Source organism: Sus scrofa, chromosome 13 (genome assembly GCF_000003025.6).
Source record: "Sus scrofa isolate TJ Tabasco breed Duroc chromosome 13, Sscrofa11.1, whole genome shotgun sequence".
Taxonomy (NCBI): Eukaryota; Metazoa; Chordata; class Mammalia; order Artiodactyla; family Suidae; genus Sus; species Sus scrofa.
The window spans coordinates 109,200,134-109,227,319 of record NC_010455.5 but is presented as its reverse complement, the minus strand read 5'-3'; the positions used below and the strand labels follow the sequence as shown (position 1 = coordinate 109,227,319).

The following is a 27,186-nucleotide window of genomic DNA, read 5'->3' as shown; positions in this document are numbered from 1 at the left end:
AAAAACCTAAAGGCTCTTATTCACACATATATATATGTACATAAGTATATATTATGTATATATCTTAAGCTAGATAGATAAGCAGATCTTAACACAGTCTTAACAAAGCAATGGATGATAACTTATACTCTGCCAGAGAAATGGCTGAGATATACTCTCAGCCTGATGCTGGTCAAGCATGCCATTCTCAGACCATTGTTGCATAAGGAATTAAAGGGGAACTTAGGGAGATTGTCAACTTTGGCCTTATCATTACATCGGCTTTAATAATAAACATCAGTTGTTGGCAATCACGGTTTCTTCATTTCATGGGAACCATTTATCTTTTGGAAGGACTTGTATTTTGGAAGGGAGAAAATACATTACCTCGGAGTTGAAAAAATTTAATTTTCACTGTCTTTAGCTTGAGAGATTTAAACGATTTTCTATCCCAGGAAATAAATACAACCAACAATGTACCTTTGAAGCTCATGCTGGTAGCACACAATCATTCACTTAATCAATTGATTGAGGCATGTCCTATATTAGCACAGAAATGCTCTGGTCTCCGATGTTTGGAACTAATATAGATTGGCACATGGGCACTTGATAAATATTTGCTGAATTTAATACTTGCTGTTCCAAGTCAGTTCATGCCATAAACTCATCAAGTCAAGAAATAAGCATTTCCCTTTCATTAATGAAACAGGAGACAAACCCAGAACATCATATATTACCCTGACATCCACATGCCTAGCACCTCTGGGGACATAGGTAGTGATGGCCAAGACAGACTGCAACTGAGAATTGTGGAACAAGGGACACATTAGCCCAAGGCTCTTGCATTTCACTCTGATGAGGCAACTTCATAAACTTAATGCTTAAATAGAGTTATATGTTATTTTTCACTTTTACTTTAGACAGATATTTGTTTCCTTTAGAAAGTATTTGATTGGCCTTCATGATTGTTGCACACAATGACTATTGTTCCTAAATTCGGAAAGAGCTTAGCTTAGAATGAAAACTCAGATATTAATTAAGGTCAAGAGCTGATGACATCACTGCCTGTCAGATCACAGAATATTATCCTTTTCCAGGAATAACTGGGCCTCACTTAAAAGTTTTAATTGGTGATTACTGACAAAAAATGAAAGAAAAACAGATCATTCTATTCTAGCAAGTCAATAACCAAATGCCTGGAATTAACCGATTCTTATTTGCCAAAAGCAAAATATTCCAACCCAATAAACTGTCCTACAAATGAGCAGGCAGTTTCCATGGCCTGTTCATTTTTTAAAATTGTTTTATTTCCTTTGTTTTTAAATTAATTATCAATTTAAAAAACAGTTGTATCCAGGTGTTTGAATATTCTGATGACAATTAGTTATTATAATTATAAAGATGTAATTGTTCATTAGAGAATATATTTATATATTATTGTGCCAATATTCTGTAACAATCACATAACCCGACTCTCTCATTTTGTAAACAGAGAGATCAAAGCTGAGAATGGTCATTCAAATTAACAGCAAAGGCAGAAGCAAGGCTTGAGCCTTCTCTCTCAATCCACTGATTTTAACATCATGAAAACTTGTTTTATCGATGAATTTAGCCACTAAACTTTTTCCAGCACTGATACAAGTAGAAAAATGGATGTATTTGAATTTCGTATTATTTCCTTCACACCCCCAGGTGAACTACTATTCAAAGATAGTCAACAAACAGAAATTTCTTGGGTAGAATTATGAATCAGAAAAAAAGCATTCAAACTTCAGAATGCAAGAATTTGAGCAGGGATTTAACCCCTCTTACCTCCATCATCTTCAGCTCTAATACAAGAAATTTGCATTAAACACTGTTGCAAATCCTGCAAGCTGTAACATTCTATGGTTCCATGAAATGAGGCCAAGGATTTGAATAACCCATATTCTGTCTCATTTAACCCAAATAATCAAAAATAAATGAAGATTCTTATTTTTACTTCATTATTTATTGGAAGTTCTGATATTTCATGCTAGCACTTCACTCAATAACAATAATAATGACACTGATAATACTAGCTAATACCGATTTATATTTACTCTGACCCTATAATGTTGATAATATTATTATCCTCTTTTCACAGAAGAAAAAAACTGGATCCCAAAGTAGATAAATAACATGCCCAAATTCAAACACCTAACAAAGTTTGTGCTTTTAAGTACCATGCTACACTACCTCTTTGAAAACCATTAGTTCCTCAGTAATTGAAATGCATCATTTTTAGCCACTTCAAACACAAGTCCTTTTCTCTGAGAGATTTTTAACTTTACCTACATTTTCTAGCTAGAATAGCAATCAAGAGGGTAAATAGAACTTTGGGTCATTGGTTCTTATGCAACTATACAGGAATTTTCATTCTCTTTCTGCAAGATGACTCCTGTTCTTTTGCAAGTTAGGCCATAGAACAATGGTTTCAATGGATCAGTATTGAATGTGGGTGCTTTGCAGGATGTGTTTTTCTTAGAAAGTATGAACTGCCTGCATTGACAGAAATGAATGGATGTTGGTGCAGGATCCAGTACCTTCTACAGCTACCATCTACCACATCTTCACCATTCAATGGAGTTTTCTGGCTTTTGCCTCTAGGTTTTTGACTGAGTGACAATCCAGACAGCTTTTAAGGCAGAGAGGGAGAGTTTCCAGAGTGTTATTTCCTTGTGGTGAGTTCCAATTAAATGTAAGACTAAAACTTTCAAAATCACATGTGAAATTAATTTTTCTTTTAAAAAATTTTTATAGTTGATTTACAATGTTCTATCAGTTTCTACTATACAGCAAAATGACCCAGGTGTATGTATATATACAAACATTCTTTTTCTTACTTTATCCTCCATCATGTTCCATCACAAGTTACTAGATATATTTTCCTGTGCTATACAGCAGAATCTCATTACTTATCCATACCAAATGCAATAGTTTGCATCTATGAACCCCAAACTCCCAGTCCATCCCACTCCCTCCCCATCCCCCTTGGGAATCACTGGTCTTTTCTCTATGTCCATGAGTTTGTTTCTTTTCTGCAGATAGGTTCATTTGTACCATGTATTAGATTTCAGATATAAGTGATATCATATGGTATCTGTCTTTCTCTTTCTGACTTACTTCACTTAGTATGAGAGTCTCTACTTCCATCCATGTTGCTACAAATGGCAACATTCTTTTTTATGGCTGAGTAGTATTCCATTGCGTATATATACTGCATCTTCTTAATCCATTCATCTGTTTAGGTTGTTTCCATGTCTTGGCTATTGTGAATAGTGCTGCAATTAACACAGGGATGAATGTATCTTTTTCAATGAAAATTTTATCTGGCCCAGGAGTGGGATTGCTGAGTCATATTATAGTTCTATATTTAGTTTTCTGTGGTACCTCCATACTGTTTTCCATGGTGGTTGTACCAATTTACATTCCTACCACCAGTGAGGGAGGGTACCCTTTTCTCCACACCCTCTCCAGCATTTGTTATTTGTTGATTTGTTAATGATGGCCATTCTGACCAGTGTGAGGTGGTACCTCATTGTAGTTCTGATTTGCATTTCTCTAATAATCAGTAATGTTGAGCATTTATTCATGTGACATCTGAATATCTTCTTTAGAGAAATGTCTATTCAGGTCTTCTGCTCATTTTTCAATTGGGCTGTTGGTTTTTTTGATGTCAAGTTGTACAAGTTGTTTGTATATTTTAGAGATTGAGCCCTTGTTGGTTTCATCTTTTGAAACTATTTTCTACCATTCTGTAGCGTTCTTTTTATGGTTTCCTTTGCTGTGCAAAAACTTGTAAGTTTGGTTAGGTAAAATTGGTTTATTTTTGTTTTTATTTCTGTTGCTTTGGGAGACTGACCTAGGAAAACATTTGTACTGTTGCTATCAGAGAATGTTTTGCCAATGTTCTCTTCTAGGAGTTTGATGGTGTCTTGTCTCATGTTTAAGTCTTTAAACCATCTCGAGTTTATTTCTGTGCATGGTGTGAGGGTGTGTTCTAGTTTTATTGATTTACATTCAGCTGTCCAGTTTTCCCAGCACCACTTTCTAAAGAGACAGTCTTGTTCCTATATTATATTCTTTCCTCCTTTGTTGAAGATTAATTGACCAGAGGTGTCTGGGTTTATTTCTGGGTTCTCTATTCTGTTCCATTGGCCTGTATGTCTGTTTTTGTACCAGTACCACACTGTCTTGACAACTGTAGCTTTGTAATATTGTATGAAGTCTGGGAGAGTTATGTCCCCTGCTTGTTTTTCCCCCCTCGGGATTGCTTTGGCAATTCTGAGTCTTTAATGGTTCCATATAAATTTTTGGATTGTTTTTTATTAAACCTACCTTACCAAATTAGTCAAATAGAATACATTACAGTATCCATCTATCTCACCGTGGATTTTAATATGTACTAAATCTACCCCTCATATCACAAGAAGGGCCAATGAGATAGCATTTGTTAAAACTCCTTGTATACCATAAAGTCTTTTTTTTTTTTTTTTTTTTTTTGTCTTCTGTCTTTTTAGGGCCGTACTCACAGCACATGGAGGTTCCCAGGCTAGGGGTCTAATTGGAGCTACAGCTGCCGGCCTATGCCACAGCCACAGCAATGCCAGATCCAAGCCATGTCTGTGACCTACACCACAGCTCATGGCAACACTGGATCCTTAACCCACTGATCAAGGCCATGGATCGAACCTGCAACCTCATGGTTCCTAGTCGGATTCGTTTCTGCTGTACCATGATAGGAACTCCCTAAACCATAAAGTCTTTACAAAAGAAAGGAATGGCTTTTCCTTTCAGTTCTTAGTCAAAAGTGACTCTCAACTTGCTTATATCAGTCCTGAACCAGGGTTGACAGCTCAAAGTCTTTAGGATTAAGAAGATCTTAGATCTAAGCTTGCATGTCTAGAAAATGGTAATTACAATATGGGAGGCTTCCTGATTTCTTCTAAAATTAGTGGTTCTCAACCTCAGGGCAGTGCTATCTCATTAGAGGGTTGTTTTTTTGTTTTGTTTTGTTTGTTTTTTTACTGTTACAGACACTAGGGAGGGGTTATTACTACTGGTTTTGGTGGACTGGGATCAGGAACGCTAACTATCCTGCCCAAGACAACCTGTACAATAAAAAAATACCCACCCAAAATGCCAATAGCACTGCTCCTCCAATGAGAAATAGTGCTTAAAGTGAAATGCTGTTCATGCTTCCTAATTCCCCAACTAATACAGACAGAGACAATTTTACTTTTGGTATCCTTACCCAGGTGAAATCCAGCCATACTCATGTGAGGTCTACAGCAGCTCAGAAGTATTTCTTGGGTTCCAGTAATTTCATTAAGTAAAATATAGTGTCAAATCAGTGGTTTTCAAACTGGCCTTCAGAAGTTTATATAGAAGCCACTTTCAACTTCAGTAGGGGCAAGGAGGTCCAATAGAGAAACATGCCCATATTGCAAGACCCAGAGCAAACACTGGCATTTGAGGACCCCAAACTAGTGAATATGATTCTGAAAAACACCTCTTTTGCAGTTCACTGGAGAAACACTGGGTTATGCTCTTACTTTGTTACAAGCATGCATCTAGCTCAGCACTGGCACAATCCCTGTCCTCAAATCACCAACACTCCAGCAGTCAGACATGTAAACTCCTCTAATTATCTATGCAATGTGACATATATGCTCTAACATGTTATGAGGGGGCCTCCAGAAAGAGACCAGGGAATGACTCACCTCCACAGAGAAATTGCAATTAAATCATACTTTGAACAATATGTAATATTTTCTCATGTGGAAAATGAGATGGAAAGCTATTGTAGAAATGGGAACAACATAAGCAAATGCTGGAAGTGTGGATGAAAATGACATATGTGCAGACTGATGTGGTTAAGTAGACCTGCCTGGAGAATGGTAAAAGTTCTTATTGGAAAGACTCTGAAGAAACTTGAATACAGCTGAGTGGATGTATTTTTTCAGCCTAGAGCTTATCCTTTGAATAGGGTTTTTATGAATATTTGGGGAATGTCACTGAACTCAAGGCCGGTTCATGGCCGACATCAGAATCATGAAGTCTAATCTTATAGCTAAAAGGAACTTCAGAAATCATCCCAGCCAGCCTTCTCCTTTCCTTATGTTTTACAGCTGAAGTAATTAAAACAGAGATGTTAAGTGACTTGCCTAAGGTCAGTCAGCAAATTAGGGATAGGACAGACTAGAGCCCCATTCATCCTCTTAGTTCATAGCATTGTGTCCTGCTCTGTACTGCCTTCAGGAATTTTACTCATCACTGAAGCACAATCCAGTGTAACACACAATGTGATTATTAAAGATTTATGAAACTGCACATTTTCCATTGCTCACTATTAAGACATGGTTCCTTCATAACAACCAAGTGATAGATCAGACCCTGAGCTGCTTCTATATGAGAGCATTCTCTTCAGAAACACAGACAAGCAGCACACCCAACACATGGGCATGGCATTCTTCCCCCGCCTCACACACCCTCCCCTGCCTCCTCGTTTCAAACTGCCAGAGATTATAGAGGCACAGCCTGAACAGAAGGCATCTTAATCTCTGGTGATTCTGTAAATAATATGCTGTTCATACTTGCATATAAATGATCACAGCCTCTCTATTTTCCAGATGAAGGAGACTTCAAAAAGATGAAGTTGCCTGTACACAGAGCATTTCAGAGATAGGATTTCAGGCTCCAGAGCACCAACCCTCTTCACAGCAGGGTTAAATTTTTCACCCACCTCCACACTCCTAGTGATTTATCCAAGCTTATGTTTGTTTCTGTTCTCTCTCTCTCTCTCTTTCTCTCTTTTTCTCTGCTTTTTAGGGCTGCAGGTACAGCATATGGCACTTCCCAGACTAGCGGTCAAATTGGAGCTACAGCTGCCAGCCTGCGCCACAGCAACTTGGGATCCAAGCCGTGTTGGCGACCTACATCAAACGTCAGGGCAATGCCAGATCCTTAATCCACTGGTGAGGCCAGGGATGGAACCTGTGTGCTCATGAATACTAATCAGATTTGTTTCCACTAAGCCAAACGAGAACTCCCAGACTTATGTTCTTAAATTTCACCCCATGGTCAAGTTAGTCTGTGCATATTTAGGTTCTGAAATTGCTTATTTCCCACCTCTTTCTCTGGCCACCTTCCCTCCACCTCACTTCCAATATACATCCAATAGAGATCATCTAAGTGAATCCACTCATTTTACAAGAGATGAAGCTGAAGGCCAGAGAGGGGAAGCCACCTGCTTAAGCTTGCACAGCTAAAAACAGCAGTGTAACCAGACTAGATTCTCTGACTCCCAGTCCCATGCTTTTCCTCCATAACAAGCTGCTGCTTTTCAAGGGTAGATAACAGATCATCTTCCCATTCTCCACACCTCCCATTCACTGCATAACCACATAAGGATGGATGCACTGTGCTCAGATGCACATTCTAGGACCTTGTTTAGAATACCCGCAACTTATCATCCCCCACATTGTAATGATCCACCTATCATACTAAGAAGCTGATTATGGAGGGCACTTTCTAGTCTAGAGGATATATGCGATCAATGCCATCAAGGCAGAGATTACCATAGAAAACAGTGTGCCCAAGAAAAAAGAGGGCAGGGTCCATGACTCCTATCATTTGATAATGAAGCAAAGTTTATCCTAAATTCACTGTAAGTAGCAGGTTATTAGACTCCTTATCCCAGAGACCAGATAAGTGGGTAACTGGATAAATTTAAGCAAGATTGGTAGTTGCCAATTAAAAAAAAAAAAAAAGACAACTCCCAAACCAAACCAATTCTGCTTCAAGGGCAAAGTGTTTTGCATAAATTGATCAGCATGGTGCATTTAATTTAATGTACACAAGGTATACAGTGATAGGGTTTTTCTTTCTTAGAAAATCAAGGAAACTCACATTTTCTGTTTAAATTCATTCTGAAGAGTCATTTAAAGACAAAAACGGAGTTCCCGTTGTGGCACAGTGGTTAATGAATCCGACTAGGAACCATGTGGTTGCAGGTTCGATCCCTGCCCTTGCTCAGTGGGTTAACGATCCAGCGTTGCCATGAGCTGTGGTGTAGGTTGCAGATGCAGCTCGGATCCTGCGTTGCTGTGGCTCTGGCGTAGGCTGGTGGCTACAGCTCCGATTCGACCCCTAGCCTGGGAACCTCTATATGCCGTGAGAGTGGCCCGAGAAATGGCAAAAAGACAAAAAATAAATAAATAAATAAATAAAATAATAATAAAGACAAAAACATATGGTGTTTCCATAAAAACTGTATTAAAAAGAGAATTAGGGAAGAAATCTAAGAACTGGCTTCTCAGGCAGGGCTTCATGGGGTCATGATTGTTTCACAGTCTGACCAAGCTCATTAGGTACAGAAATTCGATTTTTATCAGTTTTATAAAGTCTTCTAGCTCTGCAGAATCAAGAAAACTGAATGAGTGATCAAAGCTGACCTGTGAGCACAACATTGGGATCAATGGAGTTGGACAGACAGTTTCATGAAATTTGCCAAGCCAGGCTGCAACAGGGACTAGAGATTTCTTTCAAATTCCACTCAAGAATACTTTTCAGGTTGCTAGAATAGTTGTGCTTTTCAGTAGGAGGTCTTGTTTCCCCTTTCCTAGTGTTGGAGAAACTTTGGAAAATTATTTCAGTGGAAGGTAAAGACTTTATCTAGTCTTTATGTATCATCCATTGTCTGTTAGGACATTATTTCATACATGTTATAACTTCTTAATTCATAGCCTGTCTTTTATCAGTTAACATGCTAGTCTCCTTTAAGGAGTTCTCATAGATGTTTCAGTTTAACCACCAGTCATGAATAAGCCACCCTAGTGGTTGAGTTATTTCTGTAAGGGGCAAATCTCTTGTACTATGTGCTGATTCTGTTTATTCCACTTCAGAGGGTGCTGTGATCTGACCCTGCTCTGAGAGCACCGGGTCTGGTTTATCTTTGTCAGTCATCTTCGCATGTGGACCCTGACATTTGAAACTGTATTCATTAGTCACTTTCAATACAGAAAACATTCATGGGGTGACTATGACTCATCCACAAAAATGCCAAAGAATCAACTCTCAAAAGGTTCTTTAAAAATCAGACAATATCATTACCTCTGAAAGAGGTCTGACAATCATTTTATCTATTTTTCTTCTCCCCTTGGGCTGACTAGTTATTCTGGTTCCAAGCAGACACAAACTACACAGACGGTTGGGATTCATTTTAAGTTCTTTTCTAGTCACACAGACTTTTGACACACTTTCTATTCCAGCATCAAAACACAGAGGAAGAAAATATCTGAATGAGTATAGATGGTTGTGCCAGAAATAAATTCTTAATATAGACAATGAAAACATGCCACTATAGAACTTAACTGTCAAAACAGAAACAAGACTTCTGTTTCAATACTGTCTCAGTGACTAGCCTGTGTTCTTCTTTTCTGCCCCCAAGTCTATTCCAAACCACAGTTGTAGATAAATACTATGGTGTCAACACAGTACAATAGGAATTTGGGGAGAATTTGTCAACTGAGCCTTTTGAGGTTATCTCTTTACACATGTAATTCCAAAATGGCAGGTTACTGAGTGTTCTCAAAGTCAAGGGTAATTACATTATAATTATACACCATAACACTTCTGATCATAGTAACAACAGCTCACATTTACTCATTTAATCCTATGATGTAAGATTATTCCAGTTCTACAAATGAGAATTATCGAGTTTAAATGACTTGTCCAAGGTCTCACAGCCAGATTCAACTGCTGTGCCATATGACACCAAAATCCTCTCCATTCCTACTACTCATCCACAACATTAAAATTCTTTCTGAAACAGGCTAATCCTAATGTATCTTACATAAGTGCTGGATGATAAAAATGACTTGGCAGGTTTACCCTCATGGCTTTATCAGAGGACTAGACCCAGAGTTCCAAAGACTTGGTGTAGAACCTTGGGCTACTCATACATTTTCTAGGTTTCAGACACTCCATCTCAGAAAGAGAAAAATAGTGGCTCTCTATTCATTCAGTTATTCACTCATTCAACAAATATACTAAAAACTGAAGCTACAATGGGAAAAAATACAGAGGAACTGTTAATAAAAATAGGAACCTCTGCTCAGTATATTGTTGCTAAAATAAAAACACTGGAGTTTCTGCTGCAGCACGGTGGGTTAAGAACCTGACTGCAGCAGCTCAGGTCACTGTGAAGGTGCAGGTTCAATCCCCAGACCAGTACAGTGGGTTAAAGGATCCACATTGCTGCAGATATGGCATAGGTCATAGGTATAGCCATAAAAAGAAAACAAAACAAGAATAACAAAAAATGACTAAGTCCCAATTGCCTAGGTTTGCATTTATGATTTATTGCTTTGATTTAGTCTTCTTAATCAGAGAAGTGATTTGAATTCTTTCATGTAACTGTCAAACAAACAAAATTACAGGCCCAACTGACCAATGTAATGCCAGTTACTACTTACAAAAACAATGGCATGGACCCTCAAGGTTCTTGTGAATGGTTTCTGAAGACAAATTTGTTCTAAACAGTCAACAATGCACAATAATACATCTCTAGACTTGAAATAAATTAAGGTTATAGAACTTCAAAGTGCATTTTCATTTGCCTACAGGAACTCATTTCTTTCCATGATGGCTGAGATTATGTGATTACCCCAAAGCAAGAACATAGTACAGGAAAACTAATAAGCTGTAATGGCAAAGGGATATTTATTAAGCAAAACAGAAAGGGGGATTTGAAAGGAAGGGAAGTAACTTGAAAGGCCATTTTGATCCATTTAAGAGAATTCTAAAGTTTAATCTTGGTAGACTAATGGATACTAAGAAAATGTTGAATGAGAGTAAAAAAGGAAAATTAAGTCTACAAAGAAGGAAGGGGAAAAGACTGCATTCTTTCTAAAGTACTTTCCTTCACAGGAAGAGCTGGAGTGGAAGGCATGGGGACATGTGCTGCACAGTGAAAAGTGAGATGCATTTCTTATCCCCCAGTCAAAGACTTTACCAGTGTTCCTGGCTTGGGAGTAAGAGGTATATCTCACACATAAATAAGCAGATGGTCCTTTCTCAGTTCTGAATCATTCAGTTTGTCCCCAATTTTCGGAAGTCACTTGCAAAAGGCATCATCACGAAGCTCTTAACTAATGATCCAGATTCACCAAGCCCAGAAGCCTAATTTATATACAGGAAACTATTTGGATTTTAAGGTAATTTTCTCTTCTTAAGACAAGAGACATCAAGCCTTCCCTGGCAAAAGGCCAAAACAAAAACAAACTCAAAAAATCAAGGGGGACCCACTGCCACTAGAAAATGAAGTAAATTTGCCAGCTAATCTCACAGCTTAGCTCATTTGCAGAGCCAGTTTCTAATCAAAAAATAGGATAATATCAGCTGTAAATGGAATGTTAAGATGTAGCTTAGAGGTGACTGCATCACATCACTCAGGATGGTCTGTTTTAACTTTGTTTTAATGTAAAGCAAAGGTCTCAGTGTCGGCTTTTTGGTTTTTTAATGAACTATAAGGTGATCTTCACCAGAATTTGTTTGCTGCTCAGCTATTTACAGTTTTTTGGAGAACTGATTCATTATAAGCTCGATGGCTGTAAGATCAGTAAAACTTGGAGTTCCCATCATGGCTCAGTGGTTAACGAATCCAACTAGGAACCATGAGGTTGCCGGTTCGATCCCTGGCCTTTCTCTGTGAGTTAAGATCCAGCGTTGCTGTGAACTGTGGTGTAGGTCGCAGACGAGGCTCAGATCTGGTGCTGCTGTGGCTCTGGCATAGGCCGGCGGCTACAGCTCTGATTGGACCCCTAGCCTGGGAACCTCCATAGGCTGTGGGTACGGCCCGAGAAAAAGACAAAAAGACACACACACCAAAAAATCAGTAAAACTCATCTCTCCTGGTCCTTGATTGTTGAGCTAAGGAGATTAGACTTTAAGCCACAGCAGTGAGAGCCACCACAGGTTTTGGTACAGTAAAGTTGAGACCAGAAGAGTGACAGAAGGTTCAGGCAACAGTGAGTGGGAAGATGAGGAAAACAGAGAGGGGGTGGAAATAGAAAAGTCAAGTCAGGAGAGTAAAACTGTGAAAAAAATGTACAAGAAAAAGCATTTCATAGCTATAGAATGAGAGACCATTGTTGCTATTTCTTGGCTGGTGTTGAACCACGTCGCCTGGATCTTGAGATGAGCACAGCTCCCAGGACTGCAGAGAGAGAGTGAGTGCCCTCTCTCCTGGGCTTTGACCTGACTCATGGGCGCCCCTCTTTCAGCTGACAAAAGCCCCTCCTCACTTGTAGTGAAAGGGTTGGTGGGGATGGCCGGAAGTGCAGATGGGGAGGGGGGGATGCGAGGAGGGAACCAGATGAGTTTTTCCTGCCTGAAACCAAAATGGTGCCAAAGATACACCATGGGGAAGTAGAATCTGGGTGGCAGTATAAGATCAGCCTCTCTCTAGCTGTGTGTGCTTCACCTCGCACAGGTCTCTTTGCTTTTCTAGGCCCGAGATGCCTCCTCTAAGACAGAAAGGTTACCATGCATGGATGATTGCCATGGTTCTTCCCAGCTTGAACATTTATAACATCAGCAGTATAATATTAATCTAAAGATTCACTTCATGGACCACATTCAATTCAATTCGGTTCTAGTGTGGACCACTATAGAAAATGCCAAAGCTCTTTGGGGTTTGATTGCCTCCCTTTATTTTTCTTTCCTCCATTTCTTGTATTTTTCCATTATTTTTCTGATTCATTAGTTTTCCCCTCATCCATTTTTTTCTTCATTTTCTGGTGGCAGCAGGGAAGGGGCTGTTTCAATAGGACAAGAAGCTGAGATCATCTGTTTATTGATAGCACATGGAAAAGCCAGGGCCTAGACAGCCAGCTCTTTTCCACATCATTCTGCTGGTGCCCCTCAGCCTTGCACAAGCAAGAAGAAGTGCAGGGCTGGACTCAGGCTCCCTTATGACTTTTTTTTTTTTTTTTTTTTTTTTTGTCTTTTTAGGGCTGCACCTGCAGCATATAGAAGTTCAAGTCAAATCAGAGCTGCAGCTGCCGGCCTACACCACAGCCACAGTATTGCCAGATCCGAGCTGCCTCTGTGACCTACTCCACAGCTCACGGCAAGGCCCAATCCTTAACCTATTGGGTGAGGCCAGGCATCAAACCTGCATCCTCATGGATACTAGTCAGGCTCGTTACTGCTGAGCCATGGAGTAACTCCATGATTATTTTATTTTATCACTGCTTTCTCCACCAAACTGTAGGCTCCCCGATGTTCTAGACAACTTTCTCCCTTACTCCCTGCATGCAAACCAAGCGAGGTGACTGTTGCCACTCCCCTTTCCCTAGGAAAAGTAATAAAGATGGAGGTGATTTACACAAGTCTTGTTGTAGTTCAACTTGACAATAATTAATATGCACATGCACATTACACACACAGCCCCAGACTATCTACAACTGCCTCTGTTTAACCTTGGCCAAAATCAGCCAGTCAGCAGAGCCATGGAGGCCTCATTTCCAAGGAAAGGACCAGACTCTGAATTAGTCACTTATCTTTTAGTCCCTTGAACTACTATTGCACTTGAGAACCATCAGCTCCTTGTCTTCCTCATTTCAGTTGGAGCTGAGCTCAGCTAGTCTCCCCCATTTTGCTGCCCTGCTCCACCCCCACCTCCAGTCCACAGCTTCCAACGCCCTACTCCAGTGTCTCACTCCCTATACCAGCCCAGTTAATATTCTAAGGGCAACTTGGTTATCTCAAGAGAGAGAACCAGGCTGGCATAGGAAGTAAAAATCTATTTCTCCTGGTCCTCATAGCTTAGAGATTGCCCCCTAACAATCCAGGACTCTGCAATGAGAACCAGACTTGACAGCTAGAAATACTTTAAAAATAAAACACTCGGAGGTCCTGTCGTGGCTCAGCAGAAATGAATATGATTAGCATCCATGAGGACACAGGTTCAATCCCTGGTCTCGCTCAGTGGGTTGGGGATCCAGCGTTACTGTAAGCTGTGGTGTAGGTCTCAGATGCAGGTCGGATCTGGCATTGCTGTGGCTGTGGTGTAGGGCCGGGGCTACAGCTCAGATTCAACCCCTAGCCTGGGAACCTCCATATGCCGTGGGTGTGGCCCTAAAAAGACAACAAATAAAAAAATAAAAATAAAGCACTTGATACCCAAGAAAGGCCTATATCAATCTACCTAGAGCCCAAATCTGAAAAGATGAGGAAAAACTTAGTTTCCAAAGAAAGTACTAAAGTACTAAACTTAGTTTCCAAAGAAAGTACTAAAGTACTAAAGTACTTTTCTATACAAAGAAAGTATAGAACATGTAGAGGTAGCAGTTGGTCCAGCCCCATCTCCTAGAGTAATAACAATAATATCTGTATTTTAATCTAGTATGTACCAGGCAGTTCATATATATTAAAATGAATGAGCACAATAATCCTATTAGGTGAGCATTTTATGCCCATTTTTTAGATAAAGAAACCAAGGCTCAGAAAAACTATAAACTTGTAACAGGTGGGAGAGAGTCTCTAACACAGATCTGTCTGACCTCAGAGACTATAGCCTAATACTTTTGCAAAAGGATAAACTGCTAGAACTTAAAACTTAGTGAAATAAAACCAAAGCCAATGAAATGGAGGCAGACCTCCTGGATCCTGGGACTGCTACCTCTAACCAGGGTGTGACCCTGGGTACACCTTCTCCTTGTCTATGAAATGAGGGTTTCAGATCCAATTACTTCTTCTAGCTCCAGCACCTGGCAGTGTGCTTTCTAGTCCCTGTGTGTCTCTTTCACCAGCAGCTAGAATCTTACCTCACCACAATAGATCTCTAACAACAGGAGGTGGCACTTCAAAGGCTCTGGAAATGACTCAAAAAAAAATCATTCTGTTCTCCAGAGAGAACCTATAATTTATGTGACCGTGATTACCCACTGATTAGGGCCAGTCTAGGCAACATTCACCACTGTTTATTCCACCAGCATTCCACGCCACAGCATGCTGATGACGTTGGAGAGGCTCTGTGCTCAATTTTCTGTCACTCATGTGTTTAAAGGGGATAGTGACTCAAAAATGAGACAGGATAAAAGATTACACACCCACACATACCTCTTATGTGAAAACCCACTACAAGAACACTTTAACAGTAGGTAGGGGTAGGGTTATTTATAGGCAAGGATTTTTCATTTAATAAAAGGAACCACCAAGGAGTTCCTGTCATGGCTCAGTGGTTAACGAATCCGACTAAGAACCATGAGGTTGCGGGTTTCGATCCCTGGCCTTGCTCAGTGGGTTAAGGATCCAGTGTTACTGTGAGCTGTGGTGTAGGTTGCAGATGTGGCTTGGATCCCGCGTTGCTGTGGCTCTGGCGTAGGCCGGCGGCTATGGCTCTGATTTGACCCCTAGCCTGGGACCCTCCATATTCTGCAGGAGCGGCCCAAGAAATGGCAAAAAGACAAAAAAAAAAAAGGAACCACCAAGATTCCTAAATAATGTCTGTTTACAGTTTATCAGAGACTGAACTTGAAGGAGAGACAGATATTAAATTCAATGCTGACTGAATGCAGCTCAAAACCAAAGGGGGAACATGTGTTAATTAATGTGAAAATAGAATATTCTATTTGCATAAGTTTGCTTTACTTACAACATTTAGGAACCAGTATTTGCTGAACTGTGAATGTACATGTGAATGTACTTTTTTATGGGTACAAATCTATACAGAGGGGCTGGATGCACCCTGGTGAGAAAGGAAGAAAGGGAAATGGAGGCAAGATGTGAGGGAGCCCCATTTCTGCTTAGACAGGCAACGTGGCAGAAAATACTCTATAGACTTTAAAAAAAAAAAAAAGGAAAGAGGAAGTATGTTACTAGAGGAGAGGATAATATATGATGCAATTCTTTGAATTTAACAACCAAAAATGAAACTTTGTCTAAGCCATTCAGAATATCAATATGGCTCCTTTGGTCAACATGTTAGTCATTAAAGAGAGTTTCACAAGCAAAATCAGTATTTCTTGTAGCAAGGCCAGCAACCAGACGATGCCAACATAAACAGTACTTCCCAGGAAGAATCAGGAAATCTTATTACTGCCTCTGTGGTTCACCATATCCTGACCCACAAACAACAATACATTATCAACAGTACCCCATGGATAGCCTTTTAAGGTTTATACCACTTTTCTACATGGTATTTCTTATTTAATCCTCTTTACAACTCTGCAAGGTAAGCAGAACAAATATACTATCTTCATTGTGTGGACAAACTGAGGTTCAAAAAGGTAGAATAATTTGTCTAAAGATTAGTCTAAAGCCCTGGACTTCTGACTCTTAATCCAGTGCTCTCTTCACAATACCCCAATAGGTTCTGAGGCTTAGGGCACCTCCAACTATATCAGTTCAAGTGGAAAACAGCTTATATACACACACAGCAATAGCCCACACAGGCAAGTTTGTGAATCAATTAACAAACATTTGTTGCAAGAAGTTTGCTAGGTTTTTATATTAACTCTGAAAAAGACTAAAACATGGGTCACATCCTCAGAAAGCTGACAGCTGTGGAGCCTAGACTGTGAAGGAACTTAAGGCCACAATATGTATTATCAGAAGTGGTATTAGCATCAGTTAAGGCTCAGGTAATGAAGAAGTGAGAGAGTCAGAAGAAAAACATGGATGAGTGAGGGTAAGAAGGGTTATAAGACCCAAGACAGGGCACTAATGCTTAAGAACTTGGCACTGAAGGTCCATACAGGAAGGATTGTAGATTTAGGCCCACTGGAAGAGGGGAGTTGGAACTGAAACCCCCTAAAAAGATTTAGGACCCTCAAAAGGCCTAATTCTCAGTGAAAGGAGAGACAAGAAAAATCCTACTCACCACATTAGTGATCATCGAGGACTCTTGTCTCTGCCCAGTGTTCTGAATAGAGAACAAATAAAGTCTTACATGAGAAATCAAAACCTCAAGCTTTTCCATGCAAGGGTGGAGTCTATATTCACATTATTCACTTGGTATGAGAATCTAACATAAAAGGCTGAGAATTTAACATAAAAGTTGGGCCACAAATACCCAAGAGGCACCTGGCAGAAGAAAAATGAAAAACAACTCTGGAAGGTTACTCCCACAAGGTGAGATGGGATAGCCCAGACACAACAAACTCTGCTGAAGTTTGCTCACAATTGAAAATTATAAAACACATAAAAAATACTCTCCCATGAGTCAGAATGAGTAAACACAAAGAACTAGAGCTTATCCCAATAACCTGAGATAACAGGAAAGCTGAAGGAGACTATGAAATAAGTGTGTTTAAAATAATCTAAAAACTAAAATAAAGTGGGGAAGAGACCACAAAGAAAGAACAAGATATCATGACAGAAAAATTAATAAATGGATTTGCAAAAGAACCAACTGAATTTTTAGAAATGGAAATATAATCATTGAAATTTTAAGCTTAAGGAGTCAATATGACATGGTAAGAGAGAGAATCAGTGAACTAAAAGACAGATTTAAGGCAATTATACAGGATGCAATAAAGAAAAATAAAAGGGAGAGTTCCCGTTTCAGCTCAGCAGTTAAAGAATCTGACTAGCATCCATGTGGACGCAGGTTTGATCCCTGGGCTCACTTGGTGGGGGTCTCAGATACGGCTCAGATCTCACGTTGCTGTGGCTGTGGTGTAGGCCAGCAGCTATAGCTCCGATTTGACCCCTAGCCTGGGAACCACTATATACTGTGTGTGTGGCCCTAAAAAGAAAAAAGGAAAGAAAGATAAGAGTCCGATATATGAAAACACCATTAAAAGACAAGGAGAATAAGAAGTAAGAAAGAAACATGTAGGCAATACTATTCGAAAATATAATTCCCGAAAATTTTCCAGAATTTCATAAAGATATGAATTCTCACATATAGATAACCACCAGTTCTGAGCAGGATAAATGAAAATAAACCCACACCTAGATATATGTAATAAACTTCAGAATCCCAAAGACAAGACAAAAAAAATCCTAGGAGTTCCCATCGTGGCTCAGTGGTTAACGAATCCGACTAAGAACCATGAGGTTGCAGGTTCAGATCCCTGGCCTTGCTCAGTGGGTTAAGGATCTGGTGTTGCAGTGAGCTGTGGTGTAGGTTGCAGATGCAGCTCGGATCCCGCATTGCTGTGGCTGTGGCGTAGGCCGGTAGCTACAGCTCTGTTTCGACCCCTAGCCTGGGAACCTCCATATGCTGCAGAAGCAGCCCAAGAAATGGCAAAAAGACAAAAAAAAAAAAAAAAAAAAATCCTAAGTGTAGACAATGTGTATAAAAAGATTACCTAGAAAAGAACAATAGTGAAATCTCAGCACTCTTTTCAATGGCAACAATAAATATCAGAAGACAACAGAATAATACATTCAAAATATTGGGGGAAAATAACTGTCAATTAGTATTTTATATATTTTTGGAGTAAGCCTGAAATAAAGACTTTTTCCAACAGACTAGTTAGTCATTCAGAGACCTCCAATGAAAGAACAACTAAAGAATACTCTTCTAGAGGAAGAATATTGAACCCAGAAGAATAATGAGCAAGGAAAGAAATTGGCAACTTGTAGGTTAAAGATAAATAAATACCTCTTTATCAAAAATAAATAAATAAACAAAAATAAAGGATAATGACCAAGGCAGTGAGGACTTAAAAACAAGGCAGAAATAAAATAGCAGCCAACAATAACACTGAAGAGTGAGGGAAATTGATAAGAACAAAAGGAGTTAAACGCAATTGTTTCATGCAGAATGTAGACAAAGATATTAACTAGTTCCATATTTTACATTAATACATTATATTACATACATTAAGTAACTAACAAAAACTAACAAAACTAATAAAAATAACAAAAATAACCGCTTGTATAACAACCAAATGAGTAAAAATGAAAACTTATTCGGTCCTAATGGAAATTTTTTAAAAAGGGGGAGGAGGAGAAAAAAAAAAGGACATGGTAAATCCACAACACATAATACTATGTGGAAAAAGTCTAAATATTCCAGTAATCCAAAAATATAAACATATTAAATGAGTAATTTTAAAGTTATATGGTGGATTTTTAATATTTTCTTTAAGGGATATACTTAAAAAACTAAAGATACAGAAGGTTCCAACATTAAGGGAATAGAAAAAAATGTAATTAACATATTCAAATACTAATCAAAAGAGGATGTTATAGCTGCTAACATTGGATAAAATAAGGAGTTCCCTTCGTTGCTAAGCCATTAACGAACCTGACTAGGATCCATGAGGATGTGGGTTTGATCCCTGGCCTTGCTCAGTGGGTTAAGGATCCAGCATTGCTATGGCTGTGGCGTAGGCCGGCAACTACACCTCTGATTCAACCCCTAGCCTGGGAACCTCCATATGCCATGGATGTGGTCCTAAAAAAAGCAAAAAAAAAAAAAATTTGAACAAAATAATTGTAGTATAAAAATACAATTATTATAAACAAAAATTACTATAAAATAATGATAAAAGGAACAACTTACCAGGAATATATAATAATTCTGAACCTGTATAACCCTAATATAACAACCTCAAAATATATAAAGCAAATGCCAAATGGATTAAATTCCCAAATATGAAAAACTAAATGTAAAAAAATTTGGAAACAACATTGTAAATCAACTATACTTCAATAACAAGTTGTTTTGAAAAAATTTTAGATAAATATATAAAATAAAATCTTTATGATGTCAGAATAAGGAAAGATTTCTTACACAATCTGTAGATCATAAGCAAAAACACTGATAAATTGACTACATTAACATTAAGGATTTCTATACAATAAAAGATGCTATTTTAAAAAAAGACAAGCCACATTATGAACCACATATAAAATATTAGAATGCAGAATAAATGTTAAAATAGAAAAGAAGGTTAGCTCTCATAGCTCATTTCTTTCTTATATGTGTAAGAATAAAAGAAAAATTTAGAGAACAGGCTGGTACTGTTTTTTACAAGTCAACACTGCACAGTTAAATGTGTGCATGTCTTTTCTATGTATTGTTCTAGACCCATGGTGAAAGTAGTTATATATGTGAGTCAGGCAATATCAATGCATAAGCTAAATAAGTCAAACAGATTAATTGAATATAATTTTTTACTGGAAGTTAAAAACACCACCCAACTATATTCAGGATTTCCTTCTGTTATTAGGAAGAGCTGCAAATGCTGGGCCAGTCTCTGCTCTTGCTATTTTTACCCATAAACCAAAACTTTGGTCCATTATGTGCAGATTATGAGAGGTTCTGTGAAGAGGCAATGCTTGATTTGTCTCTCAGGAAAGAGGTTCATCTCCTAGTTAAGTGACTTCTTTGTTTTTTTTAACAAAAAAAATGTTTTAGCCAAAAATTTTTTAAAGAGCATGGCTGGAGTTTCCATCGTGGCTTAGTGGTTAATGAGCCCAACTAGTATCCATGAGGATGCAGGTTCAATCCCTGGCCTTGCCCAGGGGGTTAAGGATCCTGCATTGCTATGGCTGTGGCGTAGGCCAGCAGCTACACCTCTGATTCAACCCCTAGCCTGGGAACCTCCATTTGCTGTGGGTGCAGTCCTAAAAAAAGACCAAAAAAAATTTTTTTTAATAATAAACAGCACAGCTAACTGCATAAAGAAAATCCAACCCCCATAGTTCCTTCTTTTGGTAAAATTTCTCTCCTCAGTATTTTCACAGTAACTGAGTGACTTTAAGCTTTATTAAATTCTCTTTTGAAGCAAATTTTATATTAGCTGTCCAAGATGGAGAGAAACAGCACAGGAGGTCTACATTTGCTATGATATTTTAGCATCTTCTATTTTAGATTCTGAAAACCAAGTTTCAATGGAAAGAAAACTCCCCTTTTAATGTGAGGTTTCTATCAGCAAAAGTACTATAGTCAACAGTCTCCTTGACACCACGATAAAATGAACTTCACAAAAAAGAAAAGAAACCTAGAAAAGATATATTCAATGCATATAACTATTAAAGGATTGGTATAAATCATATGTATTTTTAAATCCCTACAGACGTATAAAAAACAACACAGCAAAAAACGGGCAATGATTAGAAACAAGCAATTCACAGAAAATGAAACCCATATGGTTAAAAAAAAGAAGAAAAGAAAAACAAATTAACAAATTTAATAATTTGTTAATAACAAATTTAATAATCAGAGAAATACATATTAAACCTGTTCAAGCCATTTCAAGCTGATCATATAAGCAACAATTTTTTTTTTCCCATTTGAGTTTTTTTTTTTTCCCTCACTGTAGAGCATGGGGATCAAGTTACTCTTCCATGTATACATTTTTTTCCCACCCTTTGTTCTGTTGCAATATGAATATCTAGACATAGTTCTCAATGCTACTCAGCAGGATCTCCTTGTAAATCTATTCCAAGTTGTGTCTGATAAACCCAAGCTCCAGATCCCTCCCACTCCCTCCCTCTCCCATCAGGCAGCCACAAGTCTCTTCTCCAAGTCCATGATTTTCTTTTCTGTGGACATGTTCATTTGTGCTGGATATTAGATTCCAGTTATAAGTGATATCATATGGTATTTGTCTTTGTCTTTCTGGCTCATTTCACTCAGTATGAGTCTCTAGTTCCATCCATTTTACTGCAAATGGCATTATGTCATTCTTTTTCATGGCTGAGTAGTATTCCATTGAGTATATATACCACTTCTTCCTAATCCAATCCTCTGTTGATGGACATTTGGGTTGTTTCCATGTCCTGGCTATTGTGAATAGTTAAGCAACAATTTTAAAGTCTGATAACACTAAGTGTTGGTAGCATATGCAGAAACAAGAAGTCTTACACATTTCTGATGGAAGTATTAATTTCTGCAACTGCTTCAAAGAGCAATTTAGCAATGTCTAGTAAAGTTAACGGTCCCCTACTTTATACCTCAGCAACTCCAACCACACATGTGTAAGGAGACATATACTGCAAGGATATTCACTCCAGCATTGTTTGTATTTGTGGTGAAAAGAGAACCAAACTGCCAGCACTAGGAGAAGGGGTAAGTAAATTAGCACATTTATAAGTAAGATAGAACACCCGAGTTAAAATAGATTATCTAGACCTAGAGATAGATTGAACTCAAAATTTAAAATTCGAGTGAAAAAGCAAAAAAAGGGGAGTTCCCAACATGGTGCAGCAGAAACGAATCTGACTAGGAACCATGAGGTTGTGGGTTCGATCCCTGGCCTCAGTGGGTTAAGGAACCAGCGTTGCCATGAGCTGTGGTGTAGGTCGCAGATGCGGCTTGGATCTGATGTTGCTGTGGCTGTGGCGTAGGCTGGCAGCTGTAGCTCTGATCTGACCCCTAGCCTGGAAACCTCTATATGCCATGGGTGCAGCCCTAAAAAGAAAACAAAAAAATTTTTTTGAGCAAAAAAGCTAGTTGATACTATGGTTAAACATTTCGAACACATACAAAACAATAATCAATGAGGATACAACTTATGTGGTTTAAAAAATACTTAAAACATGGGAATGATATACATCATCTCCAGGATAGTAGTTACCTCTATGGAGGAAGAGGGAAGAGATGAAATAGGAGAGTCTTAGCTATCAGCTGCTACCTTTTATTTTCCAAAAGAGAGATATACAGCAAAATTAGTAAAAGTCTGCTAAATAGGAGTGGCTATGATATTGCTTTCTATACTTTTGCATATGTCGGAAATATTTCATAATTTAAATTTTTTAATGTTTTGTTTTTAAAGTTGAGGAACTGTGCCCGCCCCATACCAGAGCACCAAGAAGGCCTCAGCGAGTCTGTGAGGGCAGTGGGGGGTGGATTAGAAAAAAGTCTTCCTAACAATTCATGAGAGAGAGTGGAATTTTGGAGGTCACAGCTCCATGGGGAGATGCGGAATAAGACCATCAGGCACCCTAGGCAGGGCTCTCACCCACCTCCACCAGCCCAGTCCTATCAGTGCCTGTTTCTTCAGACTGGAGATCACAGCAACCAGCACAGGTGCTATGTTATAGAAGGAAGCTCCTGGTCCTGATGGATGACTCAGCCTCTCTGGACAATGGCCTGAGCTGGTCCTTCTCACCTCTGAAATGCCAGTAGACTGAACAGGTTCAGTTTGATTTTGTTGTTAATCACACACTGTGTGAGACTGGAGTCACACCTAATAAAGTCAACCAAAGTGTGGCCTCCCAAATTCAAGAGAGATAGAAAGAAACTCTGCATGTTGTCAGTTGAATCTATTTGCTTGTTTTATAACCTAGGTATTAGAATTAGTAATTTTTAAAAAAAAAATCTATGGCATTCAATTAGAACAGGTATTAATCAATATCCCATTCTTGAATCAAGCAAAATATTGAGTGTTCAAAGTAAAAAAAAAAATCTTTTGCTAGAGAAAAAGAAAGGAACGAAAACTTACTTTGTGAACGCTAGACCTCTTACATAAAAATAATTTTTAAACTGGTAAAATAGTAGGCATGTTAAGGTGATAGATTATAGGTCTTTCTCCTACCTTTTAAATTTTCTATAATGATAGTTTATTACCACTTTTATAGTAACAAAGTTTTAAGAAAAAGTAACATAGTATTTCTGAAATCAATTGGTTCTACTGATTAAGAGAAATAGATCTTTTCTGATTACGAAAAAATCTTACAATTGCTTAAGAAATCAAATTTTAATTAATGATAATCTACCTTTCTAAAAAAGAAAGAACCACATTCTATCTTCTTCTGCCATGAACTAATTCAACAATTGAAACAACCCTTTGAAGTCACTAATGTTCTGTTTAAACGGGCTCTTTATCAGTATTAATACTGGCAATTGGTAGGAACACATTAATGAGTAACTTTGTGAGGTACAAATTTAGAAAGCACTGTCATTTGTGGGTTTTATGAAACAGACAATTAGACTCCTATATAAACCTCCCAGGACAGTTACTCAGCCAAGCAGTTACTAGCATGAAAAACAACAGCTCACATTCTTTAGCTGAACAGGGTCACATGCAGGGAGAATTATTTATATCAGTATAAGCACTGTTATAACAGGAAGGAATTGCCACCCCCTTCTGCTTAGGTGTAAGGAGACGCTTAAACAAGCCATTCTTATACTATAACCTTATATTTACAGCCAGTGAAAAAGCCCGGTCATTGAAATCCAACTTTGTAATTCTCCATTCAGAACAACACTATAGGAAAAACATCATGTTCAACCCTGTCATTTGATGTTTTTCATACCTAGTGGGTGTGTCTGAATTTCAGCCACACAGTCTTATTACTGAGCTACTCACATCTACCATGGTGATCTGAAAATAAAACTATTTGCCCAGATGCCTCAGTGTACAAAACACAGCAAGTTAGAAGGAAAACTGGGATTTAGAACTTGGGAATTGTAAATCTAAAAGGGAATGTAAGTAGTTAATCCCTCCCACCCAGCCCTTTTATTTTCTGAATTGAAAATACCAAGGCTCCAAGCAATCCTGCCTCAATTGGATTGTTGCCCTTTCCCAGGGACTTTAACTCAGGACAGGGGAGTACTGAGGTGCCCTAGGGGAGCTCTTCCCTCTATTCCAGATGTAGCCTTTTGCCCCCAGTGTGTAGTACAATGCAATTTTCCCTTGACATCAGGACCAATGAGCCCAGCCAATAACCGCTTCCTTCCCTTTTGATTCAGAGACATGAGTCTTGCACAAGACTACAAAACTATTTGGTGAGAAAGAAAGGACTAGACCTCAAGACTATTGACTCTCAATAGATAGGAACAAACAGCATTTACTGATGCTTACTATCAGCCCTGCATTTTCTAAGCAAGTTCCATGGAGCATCTCATCTAGTCTCTACAACAGCACTTTTAGGGAAGATGCTATTATTGCCCCCATTTTACAAAAGGAAAAATATCCAACTGAGATGTGAAGAGCACAAGTTACAAGATCACAAGATTGGCCAGTGACAGGGCTGGGATGTGAACAGAGGTAGTTGGATGCCAGACTTCCACTCTTATCCACAAGGTCTTACTACTTCCTTCCCATCTACATCTCCCAATATAATGACATTTCCACTACACAGGCTCAAAGGGGTCCCACCCCTTCACTCCTGCCTTAGCACCCAGCACAGTACCTGACACAGAATCTGTGCTTGGTTAAGAGTTTGATAAATGGGATTAAACTTCTCTAGGTAACAGAATTAGGCAAATCCAGATGCATTCACTGTTCTTAAAATCAACATGGAATTACATAACTCACCAAAAGTGACAAATGAAGGCTAACTGAAAACTTCCTGGCCTGAAGACATGATACATGAAATCATAAAAGGTTTGGTTTGTGGGCTTGTTTGGGTTTGTTTCCTTAGTACTTCCAATGTGCCTCAGCTATCCTAAGCACTTCATGTACATTATTTGATATAATTATTCACAACCACCCTGTAACACAGGTGCTTTAAATCCCTGCAGTTTATACTTGAGAAAACTAAAGTTTAGGGTGGGAGGGGGCTAAAGTAACTTGCCTAAAACTACACACTAGTTCAGGCTAGGTACAGGCTTTTTTTTTTCATTTTTTAAAGTTTTATTGAAGTATAGTTGATTTACAATGTTGTGATTATTTCTGCTGTACAACAAAGTAATTCAGTTATACATGTACACATACCTACTCGTTCAGATTCTTTTCCCACAAATATTATCACAGAATATTGGGTAGAGTTCTCTGTGCTATAAAGCAGGTCCCCATTGGCCAATCATTCCATATATCTCAGTGTGCATATGCCAATCTCAAACCCCAATCCATTCCTCCCTCCAACCCCCCACACCTGTCCCCTTTGGTAACCATAAGTTTTTCAAAATCTGTGTGTCTGCTTCTGTTCTGCAAATAGGTTCATTTGTATCCTTTTTTAGATTCCACATATAAGTGATATCATATGATTTTTTTTCTTTTATTTTCTTTTTCAGGGCCACAGGTACAGCATATGAAAGCTTCCAGACTAGGGGTCACATGGGAGCTACGGCTGCTGGCCTACACCATAGCTACAGCAATGTGGGATCCAAGCCACATCTGCAATCTATACACCACAGCTCACAGCAATGCCAGATACTTAACCCACTGAGAGAGGCCAGGAATCAAACCTGCATTCTCATGGATACTAGTTGGGTTTGTTTCTGCTGAGCCACAACAGGAACTCCCTGATGTTTTTCTCTCAATGTCTAACTTCATTTAGTATGATAATTTCTAGGTCCATCCATATTGCTGCAAACGACATTATTTCATTCTTTTTTATAGCTGAGTAATATTCCACTGTATATATGTACCACATCTTTATGCATTCCTCTGTTGATGGACACTTAGGTTGCATCCATGTCTCAACTACTGTAAATAGTGCTGCAATGAACATTGGGGTGCATGTATCTTTTCAAATCATGGTTTTCTCTAGATAGATGCCCAAGAGTGGGATTGCTAGATTATACAGTAGTTCTACTTTTAGTTTTTTGAGGAACCACCATACTGTTTTCCATAGTGGTTGCACCAATTTACATTTCCACCAGGAGTGTAAGAGGGTTCCCTTTTCTCTGCACCATCTCCAGCATATATTGTCTGTAAACTTTTTGATAATGGCCATTCTGGCTGGTGTATGGTGGTACCTCATTGTGGTTTTGATTTGCATTTCTCCAATAATTAGCGATGTTGAACATCTTTTCATGTGTTTTTTGTCCATCTGCATGTCTTCTTTGGAGATATTTAGATCTTTTGCCCATTTTTTGATTGGTTTGTTTGGTTTTTTGATACTGAGCTGCAAGAGGTGTTTATATATTTTGGAGATTAATCCTAGAGATAGACTTTTAGCACAGAAATGTTTCATTCCAAAGTGTGCCATTTTCTACTATAAATATAAAATGTGTGTTAATTGAGCCATTTTGACTATTTTACCAAAATTTTTTAACAGTTTGTTGATATAAATATTCATGTTGAAGATCCCAGCTAAACAGAATGATCCTTGGGCCTCAGCAGCTAGAAAGAGGAAGGTGCAAAAGCAGTGCCAGCTGAGGAGAGGGGCAGGCCAATCTCCCTTTAGAGAGCATGGTTCTGACATACAAACAGTAAGGCAATGTCCAAGCAGCAAGCACTTATCTTATTTATAACTTGCTTTCCTCTCTGCCACATTTTCCTCCTTTACTGAACCCAGGTCAGCCTCTGTTGATGGGGTGCC

At 38.6% G+C, this 27,186-nt stretch overlaps 1 protein-coding gene across 2 annotated transcripts in view; it reads left to right on the top strand.

Annotated features, from left to right (window-relative positions):
- Positions 1-27,186, top strand: part of SLC7A14 (solute carrier family 7 member 14) — a 123,252-nt gene that overhangs the window by 4,393 nt on the left and 91,673 nt on the right. The window contains exon 2 of one of the 2 annotated variants that reach the window (XM_021068226.1): positions 2,608-2,681. The exons of the other annotated variant lie outside the window; for it this stretch is intronic. The gene's annotated coding sequence lies outside the window, so the exon portion shown is untranslated. The remainder of the gene's footprint in view (positions 1-2,607; positions 2,682-27,186) is intronic. 2 annotated transcript variants of the gene reach the window in all.